The sequence below is a fragment of the Nesoenas mayeri genome (assembly GCF_963082525.1).
Source record: "Nesoenas mayeri genome assembly, chromosome: 1".
Classification (NCBI taxonomy): Eukaryota; Metazoa; Chordata; class Aves; order Columbiformes; family Columbidae; genus Nesoenas; species Nesoenas mayeri.
Window position 1 is genome coordinate 131,082,072 of NC_137541.1, and position 17,561 is coordinate 131,099,632.

The following is a 17,561-nucleotide window of genomic DNA, read 5'->3' on the forward strand; positions in this document are numbered from 1 at the left end:
AAAACAAAGCCTTGAAGAGAACTAGAGAAAAGCACTTCCATGAGGACATAAAAACATCTGACATTTTTCAGATTATTTACAATGCAGGTTTAAAAGGAAAGGACCAATTTCTCAGCAGCTGATGGTTAGTAACCCATTCCACACTGATTTCAGTGAAAATATTTCTGAAGAGTGCTATTCAATGCAATAAAAGAGTAAAAATCTGACCCACAATCTGTCTTCTCTTGCTGTGGAACAAAATGCAATTGGTCTCTGAGCACCATCAATTCTGACTGAAATCAATGGGAGCTGAAGTAGCTCAGAGCTTTACAGTATTGGGCCCTACAGAATACACTTCAGACACAGGGTCCCTGAGTTCAGCACTGCATAATTACTCTCTTAAGATTTCAAATTAGCATGCTTACTTTATTTTCATATTGGATGACAGATTATTTTGCCAATTTAAAGTCTCCTTGTCAGTTAACATCTATGAGTCACCTACAATTTTCTGTATTCTTCTGGTTTTGATAAATGCTAGCAGTATTCTTGTTGGAATCTATACCTTTGGGATTTTCCACTTTCTAAGCCATCAGAAAACAGTATGAGAACCTGCTTTCATCTGTTGTAAACTGGTATTTAATCTGTTTCTCAGTACAAAATATTCCCAAGTCAGAAAAATTAAACCAGACTTTTAAAAAAACCCACAGCGTAGTCAAATTAATCATCAAGAAAAATGGCAACATTACCTGCAGTGTGAGTACCATGATAATTAAACAGAACTGAGTATAACAAGCATTAGAAATAAATTAACATGTTAAAAAGATACATGTCACATATACTGATCTTTGCAATTGCTTCTCATAAAGGGAAACTCCTTCCCTGATAAGTATCTGCTAAAAATGAAATCAAACAGAAAAAAACACACCTATTTCATAAGGACAGCAAACCCTTGTTTATTGGGAAGCTTTACAAATCAGTCTTGTACGTAAAACCTAATTAGTGTGACTCACAGTTCCATTAATTATCGTTCTTAAACATGCCATTTACTTAAGAATGTTGCAGTGGCAAGTTAACTGCTACTGGCAAATACAGTTATGGTTTTATGTCAGTGCTTTCCAATCTGTGAACACACTGTCTACCCATTTTACCACCTAATAGCTTAAATGAGTCATTGGTGAATTTAGAAGTTCATTGCTTTCTGTTTTCTCTTCTGATTGAAAAAAATTCAAAAAGATTTCTTATTTTAAAAGAAAGGCTACTTAGGAAATAGACTAGTTGAAAAGAACTAGGGTGTATCAGAGTTTTAAGACAAATGTGATAGATTCACTTTTTCTAATCAGATGAAGAATGATGAAAACTTGTGTGGGAATTAGTATCCTGATCAAACTCACAAACTCTGATGTCAAACATCAAAATGGCAGCTTGTCTGAAGGCTCAAAGAAAAACATATGTTCTCAAAAGAAAGGTACATACAAGAAACAGCATTGGCTTTGTTTCTTTCTTAGCAAAGTAAGGTGAAATTCACCATGCAAATAACTGCAGTTGCTCTGCTTTGCTCACAGCATTACAATTACTTGCTCTCAAAGACTGCAATACAAGATAGTAACCAGGAATCATCAGCCTGAAGAGCACTACTTGCCCACGCAATGAAATCTAAGTCAGCCCTGGACTCAAGAAATGCCTGGTGCATACCTGCTTAGGTTCAAGGCTCTGCCCAGTAGAATCATATCTTCAGTGACATGAGTGTGCAATAGGAAGGTATGTGTAAAAAAAAATAATAGCTCACAGCTCTCCGATGAACATGTTTTGGAATTCTTGGGCCATAACCCATCCTTAAACCCTATTTTGGACATCCCAAATCCACGCGTAGATTAGAACTCTGAAAAGCACCCCAGCCCCACATTCAAAAGACTTATGTGTACAGGGCCCCCCACTTCTACTGAGTGTCTGTGACAGAAAGGCTCCTTATCAGTTCTTCCAAGAAGATTTATGGACTCTCTTGAAAACTACTTGACCTTGCCCTGAAATTGCTTTTGCATCAGAGAATGCAGAATATGCAGTTAGGAAATAAAGCGAAGTAACATGCAGTGCCCGTCATTCTCTCATCATGTATTGTAAGTGTAGGAGGTAAGTGGGTTTGGTAGTTCTCAAAATTAGACAGACTACAAGTATAAACTCATAAACAGGAGCAGAGGCTTCTGTTTAAGGCATATGAACCACTGTGTTTTAATGAGGTTGTGCTGTTTCATTTGTATGCCAGAAAAGGGAATTACAATCTTACTCTTTCTAGTCCTGTAGGACTTTTTGGTCATTGCTTTTACTGCAGGGCACACCTATCTTATACTAATGGCAAGGCACAGGTTATGTTACCCAGAGCTCCCTATTGGCAGCTGCTCAGAAACATGCTATCAAAGGGACTCTCTAGATTTGCCCACTTGAGCTCTCTGCCTAGAAGGATCTTAAAATAATGAATTTTCAGATTTCTACTCAAGAAACCTGTGTTGGATTGAGACTTAATTCCATTTTTCTGGCCTTGCATTTTCTGAATTTAGTTGTACACAACATTCAGCTGAAAAGAATATTTTTTGTTCATGAGTCTCCTACCACTAAATACCAGGCAACATTATGACCAAAAGACCTTGTAGAGTGGAACTTTTTAATTCAAGTAGCCATACCCAAATCAATGCACAAGATCGCTATTTCAAGTAATACTAAGGTATTAATCCTTAGCCTCTAATGGAGCAGAAAGTAGCTATATTTTGCCAATAGGGAACCAAAAAAGATAGAAAAGCCACGCTCGCAGATCTAGAAGTCAAGCAATCATTGTAACCATTAAGTTTGAAACCTTACTCCTAAAATGAATGTGTGTTGACAGACAGTCAAAAGTTGAATAATGTATTTAAGTTGATATTCATCACCTTTCTATCTATGAAATACAATCAATTCACACAATTGTTTCCATAAAAGTTGTTGGAAATAGAAAAGAGGTTAGACTTCATGTCAAGGGGAGTTACTGACTGCAGTTCCAACTATTTTTCACATACGTTCCCACAGATTATACGGGTAGGACCTGAACTGGATTTTCAGTGAAAGAGACAGGCTCCTAATCTCTCTCAGTGGCATGAGGGGGTTTGAGCAGAGCCACAAATGCTAAGCGAAAAAGTCTCTTTCCAGTGAGGACCTAATGTAACATCATGGTTCAGTGGATGCAGAGGGAAGTATGGGGAAGCTTTTAGAAGGGTGTTGGCTGCTGCTGCTTGTTAGCAGGCCATCAAGCTACAGGACCACTGGCAAGGTGAAGGCAGACAGCAGGTAATCTGACTGCTGACTGCAAGCGGACAGTGGAAAAAGGAGGAGCATTCAACATTGGTCTGGAGGCTGCTCTTTAGCCGAGGCACAGATGTAGTCTGTTTAAGAGTGGCAGAATAGTGTTGTACAAGATTGGCTCAAAACACTGTCAAGTTCTGCCTGATCAAAATTTTCTACTCGCACCTCCTTCTTTCTTGAATTGATGACACATTCTTCTTGCTAAGGCAAAAGACATTCATCCAATTTACTCTCACTGCCAGTTTGGCCCTAAGCATTTTTACTTTCCATTTCCAAAGAAATGAGAAATGGTTCTGTTTGGTTTAGCGGGCTTATGTGAAAGATAGATCTGACCTATTGAAAATATTTGACTTGTTTGGTAAAAACACAACCGATATTCTGAAATGACTGAGCACAATTCCGACAACAATAGCTGCAGTTGATAAAAATGTAAAGGCTTTTGTTTCAAGCTTGACAAAGGCTGACAGAAAAATTAAAGGACAAAGTGATAATGATGGATGGCCCTTGCTGTATTTTGATGGAGAATGAAAGAAATTTTAAGTGGTAAACTGAACTGAGTGATGACCTACCTGGGAAACAATCTCACTACTCTGTGCAAAATTTAATCAGTCCGTGGTATGTAGTACTAAATAATTTAGCAAGGTTTTAAATTCAAAGGGAGCTACATGTAGCCTTACTCCACGAAAACGGGATTGAACAAAAGGATCATTCAGCTTGAATATCATGTGCCAATAGCTCCTTACCACTTTGAATGATCATGAAGGCTCACGGACATGAGGTCAAGGGGTTCTTCTTACTAATTGATTCAGATTTATGAAACTCTGAAATGGCAATTATGTGCTTGACATTTTGTCTAGAAAATCAGATGTCATTTAAAAATATCGAAACCCTTTTAACAAAAGCTCCATGTAGACCTAGATCTGTAATTAAAACCACTGGAGTCTTCCAGTGCATGAGCTCATAATGCAAGATATACAGAGGGGCTAAAATGACTAGGCAACTTAGAAAGAAAAGAAAATAAATTCACATAGTGCCATGATTCCAAGATGTTTCATGGGCCTGATGATATTAAATGTTAGAAGATGTGGGACGGCTCCTTAAAGTTTGATTAAACATAGTTTGGTTGCACAGCCAGGATAAAGGAAAAAAAAATCAAGAGATATTAAGATTTTGATCTCATTGCTCTTTTTACCTAAGTTAGAAACTGGGAAGAACACTATTTCTCTCTTCTTATAGAAAGTTTGGTAGTTCAGTGTGGATTTTTGTCCTATTTTGAACTCGATCGGTTTCAGTAGCAAACGAAGGATAAAGTAGTACAAAATTACAGCAAGAAGAGAAAATGTCTCCTGTTTTCAAAGAGAGCCAAGCAAAAAAAAAAATGGTATCCACACATTCCTAGCCCAAATTCTATGCTTAGAAACTTATCAATATGACTTGAAAGAAAAAAGCCCATGCCATTTTTAGTACTTAGTATTGGCAGCATGATGTCATTGCAAATCACTTAAAAGTTCTTCCTTTAAAATGACGACCTGATATCACACTGTGGCACATTTTACAACACATGCTCTGACCAGAATTGCTCATGGAAAAATAAGAAATGTGATAAATATGACAAAACAAGGTGTACTAGTAAGTTATTTCTGATTATGCCAACTCATTTGACACTGAAATATGAAGAAAAGGTTAACTGCCCTTAACTGTCTTGAAACAACTCCTCTACTGAATATCTCATTCATTTTGTGCACCAGAGCAACAGCAGGGCTCACAAAGACCACAGGTATGTGAAGGGCTGATTTTCCACCAGTAAAGCCAGGTCAGGCTCAGAGGAACTTTGTGAGCTGTTAGGAAACAAGAAGCTGTGGCTCTCATACAGGTGTGACAAAAAAGAAGTGGTGGGAAGGAAGTGTCTCAATGTAGTAGGAAGGACATGGTAAGGGAGAACGAGTTTTCAGGGCTGAGACCAGTGACTTCCCTCCACACCCAGGTGCGGCTGCGTGTGCTCAGGACAGCTCTCACATGGTGCTGTGGGTCCCAGGGTCAGGCGGACAGCAAGGGATATTTAGATAAAATCCACGTCTATCACATTCTGTGGGGACTGACAAGCAGAGCATGCTCAGCAGGGGCAGCTCCCACCCTTTCTCTTGAACCTCTCCCCGTACACAGAACAGAATTTGAGATTTAGTGGGCACTGGGTCTATGTACATGCATTTTATAAGGCTTATGAGTACTTGCTAAAATTCAAAGATTAGCAGTAAACACACAAAAAAAGGAAGGGTGCTTTTTTTGTTTGTTTGTTTGTTTATTTTTTGTTGTGGGTTTTGTTTTGTTTTTTCTGGGTAGGAAAACATGACCTTTCTCCACAGCACAGAGGTTGCCACAAATATAGCTTTGTCACCTGGAGACCAGCCTGTTGCACACACAGTTGGAGTCGCACATGGGGACCACATGAAATTTGAATCAAGGTTTTCACAGGAAAGCAACTAACATGAACATTTAAGCATTGCACTAGTGGCTGACAACTTTCAAAATGCGGGGTTTGACCTTTGAAGCCCTCAGTGTTTACTTTAGGGATCATTTTGCTCCCCACACTACTTCGCTGAATTTGTGATCAGCAAATGCACTCTCACGGCAGCTCCCTTGAAACAGAAAGAGAAGTTTGCAATGAAGGTCCTGAGATGCTGGAACACACTCCCATTTCTCTGTCCATCAGACTCATTGTTTGTCACCAGTCTAGCCAATTATAAAGCTCACCATTCTTGCTCTCAGTGAAGCAGAAGAATGAAAGGTGACATAATATGGTATCTCACAATACATTTGCCTCTTGCTGTTCAGTTTTGATGGGGCACATTATATGAATTGCAACATTTGTACTGGAGAAAACAAATAGGTTGTAACGCAATATTTCTTAATTTCTAATTGTGCTAAAACCAGGAGACATACAGAGAACAGAAAAGGATAAAATTCATAAGATAATAACTTGTCCTGGTGATTAGATATTGAAGATTATCTTAGTACACGGAAAACCTAAATTATCAAGAAGGCAAATTATTTAATACTGAATAATCTGTTTTCAGGTGCTCTAAGTTCTACTTTATTAATTATTATTAGTGTACAATGTACCTCCAAGGACAAATCAAAACAAGTATTCAAGAGAAAGACTGATATTCCATGTTCTGCAGTTTTATGAATACAATATGTACTTCAGATTACTAAAAAATATGGTGTAAGACCTATTTTTCCCAAAGCTACTATAAGTTTTGCTAGTAGGTAAAAAAGCCCTTTCCCATTTAATAGTAGTAATACTAATAAAGCCTATTATTTTATTTAAGGGACTCATTCTATCCTGTACAAAAGCCCATCTTTCTAATTGATGTAGTTACAAATACTGCACTGAGCAAATCACTGAAGCTTATGCAACTTGCCTGAAAGAAATTAAGTAAAATTTGCAGAGCATGCAAAAGGCTAATAAAGAGAATTTAGTAATTCAACATTTTAAATAAAAAGGTAATGTTTTAGAGCATTGTTTGAGACTGTAGTGTCAAATGAAGTAGCTTTTCCTATGTAAAGGCACCTATACATGTCGATCGTGTTCACAACTCAACATTAACAAATATATGTGCAGTAAAGAATGGATCTCTGCCATGAGTTTCTGTAAGACCATTATTTAGACAGCGTAGACCAAATATTAAGGAAAAGGAGCTAGCATTATTCCCATTTCACAGCTGGAGAAATGAACAAAGAAGTATTAAGTGAAATGTCTGATTTTTACAGATATATGAGCCTGACAGGGTTGTTCAGAACAGAACTCCCAAGTCCTGTTTTAACCCTCTACTAAAAAACCAAAACAATCAGAACCATAAAAGAAAACAAAGCCTTTTAAAATGATATTTAAAAAGGAATTGTTCTTATAGCTGAAGTGCCAATTTCACTGAATCCAAGACAAAATGTTACCATAAAAACCACCAAGCGTCTTGTATGAGTAAAGCCAGCATGATTTGCCCCAGAAACACAGCCTTCTATCACTATTAATATGGTGCTGTAGGCTCATTGCCATTGCTTAAAAATCATGTTAAGGCTGTGATGTTAATTTTTATTCTTTTAAAGTTAACAGACAAGTCATATTTCCTTGTTTCTCCAAGCCATAAAATAGGAGTATTCAAAATCATATGAAATAAAGTACCAGCAGCTGGCCCTTGAAAACCTACATACAATACAAATTCAGACACCAGCAGCCTTGAACAAATATGACAGCTTTCTCAGAATGACACTTGGCTCTTTCTGTGCAAAAAAATTCAAAAAGCTCAGCCAGCACTGCACTAGGAAGAGGAACAAGGCCAAGGAGATTTTTCTAAAATTTCCCTATTAGAGACCCAAATGCTGAAACTAAATGGAGGTAAACGGATTGCTGATCTCTATTTAATTATGGTAGCTACTTTCATTTCTCTGAGAAATTCAGCAGAAATCACTGAAATTGCTTAAACAAGTCAAAACTCACTGCAATAATTTTAAGGTTCATAAAAGAGATAAAGAACATTATTTATTTTAAATTACTTTATTTCAAACTAAAATCAAAGGGGTCCAACACTAATCTGAAATGCTTTATCACAGTGGCATAGCTGTATCCCATTGAAAATCACCTTGGGCAAGTTAATGGCATCTTTGCAACCTAAAACATAGTCTATTGCACTTCTTTGCACTGTCTTTGACTAATACACTTCATTCTCATTTTCGTATCACCATACTACATTACCTGAGAAACCAAGGACCTATATTTCTAGCTGTCAATCTTTTATGCTCTGTCTTTTTTTGCTCAAGAGAGTTACAGTTGAATTCCCCCCATGACTTTTTTGGCTTTATATAACACACTACTATGGATGGCAGGACACGTGCAATATAGTCAAGACTTAATTTGATTAAAATTATCCAGCTTCCCTTCAGGCAGACACACATTTACTTACACATTTACCTTAACTACCAAGCCATCCAACAGGATTAAACCAAAGGATTATCACAGTACCCGTTATAAAGAATGCTTGGTCATATCTCCTAAATTGTTTTAAACAAAATGATATACAAAGCTGTGCAAAGACATTTCCGTTTCTGCCTGTGAATGATGAAAACCATCCAGAGCTCTCCTCAATCAAACAGCAAACTAGCACTTGAACACCTCAACCTGCTACGACTACTCCCTGCCTCCTACGCATCAAGCATTAGGAAATCCACAGAAAATACAAAAAACAGACACAAAAGAAGAAAAAACAAATCCAGTAGTGCAATGACTCACAGTAATACCTCAAGTTTACCCACTCCTACAGTTTTACACTGTCAAACTTTTTTCTTTCCTTCCTCCTCTCCTTTGTTTTCTTTCTTTCTTCACTTGCTATGAGGATTAACACAGGTTGTTTCAACTGACAAGCAAGAAGTTTCCAAGCAAAAGCAATATTTTTCTTCAAGGGAATATTCAGTGAGTAAACAAGCTGTGTAGATGCCAGTGAAGTAAAAGTAAAGAAAATGCATGTCAGAGTGTAAAGCAGATAAAGAATAAAGAAATAAAAACTTTAATTATTCTCTCTCCAGGGCTTATAAGAAAAGAAAAGTAATCCTGACTGAAAATGGTTTGGACCACTCTTCTCACAAATAACACATCACCTTGCACCACAACATGAACTCCATCAGTTGCAGCAGATATCTGGAGACCTCTTCACAGGCACCTGCCAGGTAAGTTTATTCAGAAGAGTTTACAGGAGGAACCACAGCCCTGTGAAAGAAGTCAGGGTGTTGTGGGACTTCCCCATATAGCACTTTACCACCAGCTTTGGTAGATCCATAGTCATACTTGCTGGCAATGGTGGAGTTTGTTTTGTTTGTTTGTGGTGGTGTCCTTTTGGTGGTTTTTGGTTTGGTTTGGTTTTGTTTGGTTCTTGTTTGGGGAGAGGGGGGAGGAGGTGTGGGGGTGGGTGGGGTGTTGTTGATTTGGTTTGTGGTAGGTTTTTTTTTTAGTTTTGGGGTGGTTTTGCCTCCCTGCAACTGGGGAATAATTTTGAGACGTACACTTGTCCTCCTGGCTAGTTTTTGTTGTCTCTTCCCCTTCCCATGGCAATTATACAGAAAGATTGATGCAATGAGCGTTCTTCAAAGCTGTCAAAACAGTTTTGAATCCTAATGACAAAGTCAAAGTAATTCACATTAAAGCATGGCAAGACAGAAGAAGATATAATACAGAAAGATTATGATATGATTTAGCAATAAAAAATGTGACTTTAATTACAAATCAAAGAGAATTTTATCATATTGGGTCAAGAATTCAAGCAGTAGAAGAAAGAAAAAAACAGTTTGTTATTGCAGCTTAGAGGTTTCCATTTTGGAGGAGGGGCTAAAGATGCTTTGGGTCTCACCTCAAATGTAGACTGAATCTATGCTGTGAAGAAAGATGTTATGGAGATTTTTAAATTTTGTTCAGGGAAATGTCAAATTTTTGTAATTTTTATCTGTTTTTTAGTTAGAAGAATATGGAAAACAAGGGAGAGGAAAACCTTATTTACTGTAAGTAAAATACTAATGGAATGTTATACAAAGTATTTTATTGAATATTTTTTCCTTCATAAAATATGGACACTCAAACTAAGATAAACTCCAGAAAAAGTTTACAAGTCATTAATTATTAAAATTACAAATAACAGAACCAGAACACTCAGAACTAATAAATGTTAACATCAAATTATTGATGTTAGAAATGTTAATGGTTTGAGATGAGAAAATTTCGACGTGTCTACTTTTCTTTGAGCTTCTATGCTCATCTTAGCATGTGATCAGTGACCTTAGGTACAGAACTTCTCAGACTTCTCTAAGAATTTTTACAGAACCTTTCCCTACCCCTTTCAGACTCAGGATACTGTTTGCAATCTCACCAAAGCATTTATATCTATCTCCATTTGCTCAGAACCAATGATTTTTGTTACTTTCCCAGGGTTTGTAACCTCTGTTGGAATAAAACATTATACTGATGTAGCATGAGGCTACTAGCATCACTAGCCAACATTTTAAACTGTATCACTGTATAGTGTATCATTTTCCTTTCTTGAATTGAGTGGAAAACTGAACAACCTATCCTCAAAAGAAAGTTATAAAAGCACCGTATGAGAAGGATAAAGGACACCCTTATCTCCATTCCACGTAGCACCTAATGATCAAGAAAGATTTCAATTTAGAAAATTATTAGATCACTTTAACAATTCATTTATTGTTTAGGTTTTGTGAATAATAAATTATGTATATGCAAAAAGAAGATCACTAGCAACTGTTAGACTATAACTTTGTCATCAGTTTGAAGTTAATTTTTTCTGTTGACAGTGATATTTTCTTCATTAAGGTTTTTAAGTCTGACCCCTCAGCCAAAAAAGCTCCATTGAAGTAAAGTTCAAGAATGTTAGAAGTATAAGCAATAGCAAAGCTTGAATTCCAGAAAAATCTGAGAGCAATCTCTGCTACTACAGCAAATCAGTGATAATTAATTCAACAGCATTATTTTAGAAATACACATCACTAATGATCAGTTAAAAGTTCTTTTCAAAAAGCAACAGCAATTTATACAGTATATCTAGTTCAAGATTTATATCTAGTTCACTTTATTGTGGATGCTTTACCCATACGCAAGGATCCAAAATATTAACTTTATGCAATTATTGCATGTGGAAACAAGAACTCGTTATAATTCAAAACTAACATGCAATCTTTTCCTTTTCAGATATAACATACAGAATCCAAATCAAGAATTATTACATTAGCCAATTTTATATGTACACAGAAAATTAAATATTTTCAAGTGCTGTGTGCTATTAAAGACACTATCCAAGTCTACATTTTTCTTAAAGAAGTATGACATCTAGTCAAATAGGAATGAGCTATACATGCTAGAATATGTTGTTAAAGATTTGACCCAGAGAGAGCTTTTGATGCATCCACCAGGAGAAGAAAAACAAAACAAAACAAAACAAACAAAAACAAAAAGGAAACAACAACGACAAACACACACACACAGAAACAAACAAACAAAAGAACCCTAGACAAACCAAAACAAAACACCAACAAAACAACTCAGGACACATCCAGATTTAATTCAACTGAAATACTCTGAATTCAATAATTCCAATGAGTACTCCACTGTGGAAAATAAATTAATTAAAATCTTCTATATGTCATCTAACAAAATTAACTTAGAAGTTTTCTTTCATCAAAAGTAGTATTCTAATGTAAAAATGTAGAAGTGTCAAACAGATTCCCCAAAAGTGTTACTGTGGTTTGGAATGTTATTTTCTTGACCTTTACAAAATAATTTTGAGCTTATCTGAAAAAAAAAAAATAAATAAAAAATTGTGTATTATTTTTCCAAAGTCACCATAAATGAAGAAATATCAGTTCATACAGCTCAACTATAGATCCCACTATTCATGTATTTATCAACAAAAAAACAACCTCAAAGCATCTGCCTTGCAAGCATTCAGGGATGATAGCTGGACAGTTCATCCACAAAATAAAGCCAACAATTCCACCATAAGTTTCTTGACAGTCTACATATACCTAAAAAATGTCAACTATACATTATTCTTCTTTTGTCCAGTACAATGATTTCTTAATTCGTCTGATTGTGCAGCATCCATCTGCATTGTGCCTTAAGGTCTGGGACACCTCTTTTAGCATAACCAAGTCACCTAGAGAAGTCAACTTCAATGTCATGACAATGACTGAATACCTTAATGTCACTTCAACACAATTAGAAGGGCTGTGACTTGCAGAAACTTCACTCCTCCACACCTCAACTTTTGCAAGAAAACCATCCTCTGCTGTGGATTTCAAATATATGAAGATGAAAAAAAAAGAAAAAGAATCTCTTCCTGAATAAGTTACTACTAATAGTACTAATAAGTTACTACTAATAAGTTATTCTGCTTATTTGTTTGTATGTGTGCATGTTAAGTGTTTGTGTATGCAGACATGCATAGCAGGGAAGGGGGAGAGCGAAAAAGAAAAAAATATATGGTTTGGGAGGATGGAAACATTTGAGAAGGAAAAAGTCTTCAAGAACGTCCTTTAATTTATTTGTTTTTCAGCTGAAGGCTCGGGCTTATCTGTCTGCGAGTTGTCTTCTGTACCTTTTAAGGTTATTTTTGCTTTTCAAAAGATGGGAATATGCCTTGTTGCTGTTTAGAGGTGGGCCAGCAGCTAAATAGCAAAACAATTGCTCGCTCACCTTTCTTTCTCTGGAGGGAATGGAAAGAGGAGGAAAGACTTCTTGGTTGAAACAGAAGCAGATTTATTAAATAATAGTAAAAGGAAAATGATACAAAGCAAATAGCCACTAGAAATTACGCCTGCAGCAATGAACACCAGAAGGCGGCGACTGTGAGCACACTGAGTTCAGTGAAGATGCGGAGATGAACACAGGGAGGGGCACAGGGAAGGTAGTGGAACCAGGCTCTGGAAGCAGAACAGGAGCAGGAACCCCTCAGGGACAGCAGCCATTGAAGAAAGAGTGCTATTTCCAGAAACTTCCCACTTAAATATAGAACATGACGTTCACAGTATAGAATACTTCTGTTGGCCAGCTTAAGTCAGCTGTCCTGGATCCTCTCCTCCAAGCATTATACACCTGCTTACTTGCAAAATTTGAGAAACTGAGGGATGACCTTGGCTTCTCTATCAATAAATATCAACATCAGTGAGTTCTTACATCCTTTCATCCTAAGTCTCAAACACTGGAAAATTACTGGAAGAGAACATTTATTCTGTCCCAAGGTGCTATCTTATTATTCTTGAACTACATTCAAAACAAAGGACAATGCTAGCTATCAACAGGAAAATTAGCTAAAGCAATGGAAAACTACACTGATTCAGCCAAACCAACGTAGGATTCAAAACTGAGACACCCTCTTTCTTTTAATTCAAACAGAGATATAAAAACAAAACAAAATGCAAAACTAAATAGCATAGGTATTCACATGTACAGAATTTCAAATTAAGTCCTAAGCAGTCTTCTGAGACTCGTATTCTTGATATGCCTTGATTGCTGTAAGGTCAAGGTTGTTTTTTTACTAAAAATACGCACTATTGTAGCTGTGCATGTTATTGTTGTTCCATTACACAATGATCTGGTCAATTCTCTTTTCCCAAAGCCCAAGCTTTGTTCAGTCAAAGTGTAGGATTTTCCCATAGGCAAGGAAAGTCTTTTCTCTGAGATTTGTCTGTAAATGAGACATGTCAAGTCAGGAACTATAAAGGAGGAAACTTTAGAAATTGTCCAGCTACCTCAACATCTAGGGTGTTATCACCAAAACAGAGAGCAACTAGATAACTGATGAGCATGCTCTTTCATATGGATGCTGCTTCCTTTCCTTCCCACCTCCCCCCACCCCTTTAGTGAATATATTTTTTGTGTTTTTTGAGATATGTTTATGAGGATAAGGTGTCCAAAAGCAATGCATAAGATTTATCAGAAGCCTGTAGTGAAAATATTTGCAAACCAGGAGATCTATTGCCTATCCAATGAAGTCTGTTTCATTTCAGATGTGCTTTGGATGCCACAGAGTTTCTACTAAATTAAAATGAAACTTGTATAGAAGTAAAAGTGCATGGTGCTGGTATTATGGGTGGCCACAGGAGACAAACTTCTGTAAATGTATTTGGAGGCAGAAGTTAATATACTAAGCTGTCTGGTGCTCTTGGCATAGCACTATGTTTGGCATAGCACTGTTCCAGATGTGGAGAACAGTCAGTCACAGAGATTTACTACTAGACCAAAACCAAAGAAAAATGTAGAAAACAGGTCATGAAAGAGGGAGAGTGGATATAAGGGACAGAAATCCAGGAAATGCAGAGTCTAAGGTCATAATCAGCGAGAAACAGAGAGCAAGGCAGAAATACTTGAGAAGCTATTGAAGGGAAGCAGCAGTGATTTTAACTGCAATGCAGCGATCAGACTGGAAAATGGTAAAATGAAGGTGGAAATGAGAACATTATTGAGATAACAACAGCTGTGGGACTTAGAAGAGGATACAAGCCAAAGGCCTAAGTGGGAGAATTTATAACAGAAGATGTACTGGGATTTGAAAGAAACTGTCAGCGACGGTAAGAGGAATGAGACAACACCATCAGAATGCAAATATGAACCCCCATCATAGTGAGATTTTCCATTCTTATAGCACAAACAGCAAAAGAGGCCAAATAGATTGTAAAGTTGGGAAGTGAAGAGATCAGGCAGCAGGCTTAGACAAACAAAAGAGAATACTTTTCCTTCAAAGCACATAATTCAATTCAGAAACTTGTTGCCACAGGTTATTGTGAAAGCAAAGACGAGAAATATTTTGAAATGGGACTGGACCAGCAGTGGAAGATAAATACATTATAATCCAAAGGAAAGGTGAAGTGGGACCTTTGGTCTTACACATTGTAGGAGATCTTCTGTTTGAAAGTACATTTCAAAATATTAATGAGGATGTAACTCGATCTTTTAGATGCCTTTATTTGCAATAAAATAGCTTGTTCAAGAAAAAAATACAAAATAACTGAGAGACTGAAGTGAATATGTCATGCCATTTTTTATACTCTAGAGGTACTATGTTACTGGCCTAAACACTTTCTACTGTATGTCTGATAGTAAGAAATGCTTTGACCACCCACAGCTGCTGATTCATGTTAATTTTCCTTTGCTTTGATACATCATATATACACGACACATGATACCTCTGAATATTTAAATTAATGGAATATGTGTCTTTAGACTGGCAAATCAGGGTATTTCACCAAGGTATTTTATGTCATATAGGTTTGCAAATTATCACATGCTGCTGTTTTCATTAAGATTTCCGAATGATGTGGACTTCTGTCACCCACTCAATATGATGTTGAACTAAGTCTTCAGGTCTTCTAGTGACATCCAGAGGATATGAACTACTGCTACCCACATAACAGCTGTGTCTTCAGTTTGATGATGATGGACCACTTCCTTTCTCAACTCCAGTTAAATCAATACAGTTACTACTTAAGCTTTGCAAGTAGAATCTATGCTTTTGGGTTGAGCATTATGAGTTTGACAGTTAGCTCTGTTTACTGATGATTAATGACTAGTGTTTGGACAAAGGTAAACAAAATTCTTTATAAATTGGAAGAGAGTGAAAATTGCCTGAGGCCCATTACCAAAGAAAGGGTGCAATATATCTAGCCAGAATGTGCACTTCTAAGGCACTAAGCTTGCCAATTAGAATACAGAAATGACAACAGCTACAGGCCTTAAAGCTTGTGGCTTTGTTACTGCATGAGCAAATGTTTCAGCAAACTACATGTCTTGCCTTTGCACTGCTGCCTATAAACTCTGACTTTGTGCCCAACTTCTTGCTTCATGAAGGGTTTTCTTGACATTTATTATTAATAATAAAAGGTAAGAAAAATGAAAGTAACAGCCGTATTGATTCAGCAAAGCAGCATGAGAATATTTAATAGCCTGTGCCTTTTACCTGATTCAATTATATTCAATTTCTCTGAAGTCCAATTTCTTTAATTACACTACAAATCTAAAAAGACTTTTTATGTTATCAGATACTAATTATAGCAGACAGATTGCCATTCAGCTGGTTACAGCAATATTTATTTCCACTACCATCACTTAATATCAAAACACTATTACCTCATCATCACTTACAGTGGAAAAAATACTACTTTTCTGTATAATTCTGTGTCTAGGTTTGTCCAGTTAAAGGCATGAGACACTCTTTGCTTGGTTTGTATAATTAATATGTATAAATACTTTGTTTATCCTTAAAACTAGGGTGTCTTCCAATCAAAGTGATTCTAGGATTCTACTATTCTATACCTTCTAATTTTAAGCAAACTTCTTTCTATGCTGAAGTGGTCTAAATCTCTTCTGAGTTAGGAAGATAACTTCAGAAATGGAGAGAATTAGTAGATTGAGTCCCACTCAGGGTGGCATTTCATAGGGGAAAAAAGGAATAGAAGTCTGATGAAACTTTTGCAATATTAAAAAACAGAAAGACAAAATTTGTTGAAGTGAAAAAAATAAAGCATGCAGAGGAAATCACAGTATGGATAAGAAAATAAAAGCTCTGAATCAGGTTACACTCCTCTGCTTATGCGGAGGATGCCTTCCACCGATGTCCTCTGCCTTCTCACACAAACTAGCCTGGAAAAACTGAACCTGCCTTAGTATGTCTCTAAACCTGGACATATAATTATCTTTCTTTCTCTCTCACCCTAACTCCTCTGGGCTTCAGAGTTTCCTAGAAAAATTATTTTTTGTTTAAAAACTGTGGAACTGAACTTCCAGAGGCTCTATTAAGGCAGTGGCCACTAGCAATCAGGGCACATATTCCTCACTCCATATAGATCTGGTAGGTCGTTTTTCCTAGACATTACTTCCTTGACCTGTAATTTAAAATAATCTTTTGTGAAGAGATTCCTCCCCTCTCCTCTCCCACATCATTACGAACAAATGTTCCCCTTATGTTAAAGCTGGCATATACTTGTATTAGGAACCTAACATTCAAGTAAAGAAGGCATGTTGATATGATAAATCACCTCTAACAAAGGAGTAGGACAAAAAAAAATATTACAGCCACACATTAGGCACAGGGGAAGGGATGCAAAATCAAAGAATGTTCCCAGATATAATTAGGAAGATCTAGAAAAAAATACATCCCCTATTAAATGGAAGAATGTATCTCAGGAAATGATAAAATGTACTTTTGGTAGACAGAGAGAGAGAGAGAAGGAGAGAGAGAATATTGTATAGTTTTGGGAGAATTGTGTTTCGCTAGGGGCATTTTTGAATGTAATGAGCTAAAGAAGGGGTAAGACACTGCCTAAATTGATCTATACAACTGATTGTGCTACACTTGATAAAATAATTGTGTCAGTCTCTTCTCTACTTAAAATAAACTTAACAACTCTAAAACACAGTAAGGTGAGCACTAAACATCATCACATACTCTGTCACACTACTCTCATTGTTTCAGAAACCTCAGAAGCACCTGACATTTACCTTCTTTAGCTCTAACATTGGAATTGCAGAAACGTAATTAGGAAAACTCTGATACTCATAACAGAAAAGGTCAGCAATGTGCAAGCTAAATCTGATAACATGCCTACTGTGCTGCCAAACATAACAGAATGCCTTCCTGATAATGAATGATTTTACAGACTGCCATGAAGTTGTTGCAAGAAAATCAGATCAACAGGGGCATGCCACT

At 36.7% G+C, this 17,561-nt stretch overlaps 1 protein-coding gene across 2 annotated transcripts in view; it reads right to left on the minus strand.

The window, feature by feature from the left end:
• Positions 1-17,561, minus strand: part of CADM2 (cell adhesion molecule 2) — a gene marked incomplete at its 5' end in the record, with an annotated part of 673,112 nt that overhangs the window by 47,491 nt on the left and 608,060 nt on the right. The window lies entirely within an intron of this gene.